Source organism: Laccaria bicolor, genomic scaffold (assembly GCF_000143565.1).
Source record: "Laccaria bicolor S238N-H82 LACBIscaffold_10 genomic scaffold, whole genome shotgun sequence".
Taxonomy (NCBI): Eukaryota; Fungi; Basidiomycota; class Agaricomycetes; order Agaricales; family Hydnangiaceae; genus Laccaria; species Laccaria bicolor.
The window spans coordinates 728,992-729,677 of NW_001889881.1; positions in this window are offsets into that span (position 1 = coordinate 728,992).

Here is a 686-nt window from a genome sequence, read left to right on the forward strand (position 1 = left end):
AGAAGTGTAGCAGAGAAGGCCTAGAAGCCATAGCAAAAAGAATTGTAGCAGTAGCATGAGTGGTTGACTCAGAATGGAGTGAACAAGGTGCCAGCAAAGCAAGATGATGGTAGTTCAAGTTCAAAAGGGAAAGTTTACTATTGTTTACCAGAAGCTTTGAAGTACCCAGGAAGTTTAGGGCATGTCCACATTCCTTATTTGGGAACTTTTTCCCACAGTACATGAATTATAGCCCCTTGTTATACATTTCTAAATGTACTGGAATCATCTAACCCAATGATTTTCTTATTGAGAAAAACATAAAAAAACATGAATAAATAGGTGTCTTTGCATATATCTCAGGAAAGAAAATAGCTAGTCACATTTTGTGACCACATTGAGAAATATAACAGCATGCTCTATAAAATTGTAACTAATTTCCTTTTTGGGTCAAATTTCCCACAGTACCAGAAACACAGCCTCTCACTTAGCTTTATTAACAATAATTGTAGCCCCTTTGCTTAGCTTTACAAATATATATAAATGATGTCACACAGATCTTTCCTTATTGAGAAAAACACAAAATACTGAAAAAATTGGACACTTTTTGAAAATAGTCATGTATTTTGGCCAATATCTGCATAAGAAAGAAGACTAGTCAGATGATATAGTCATATTTCTGATATTTAATGTTGCTAAACTCTGGA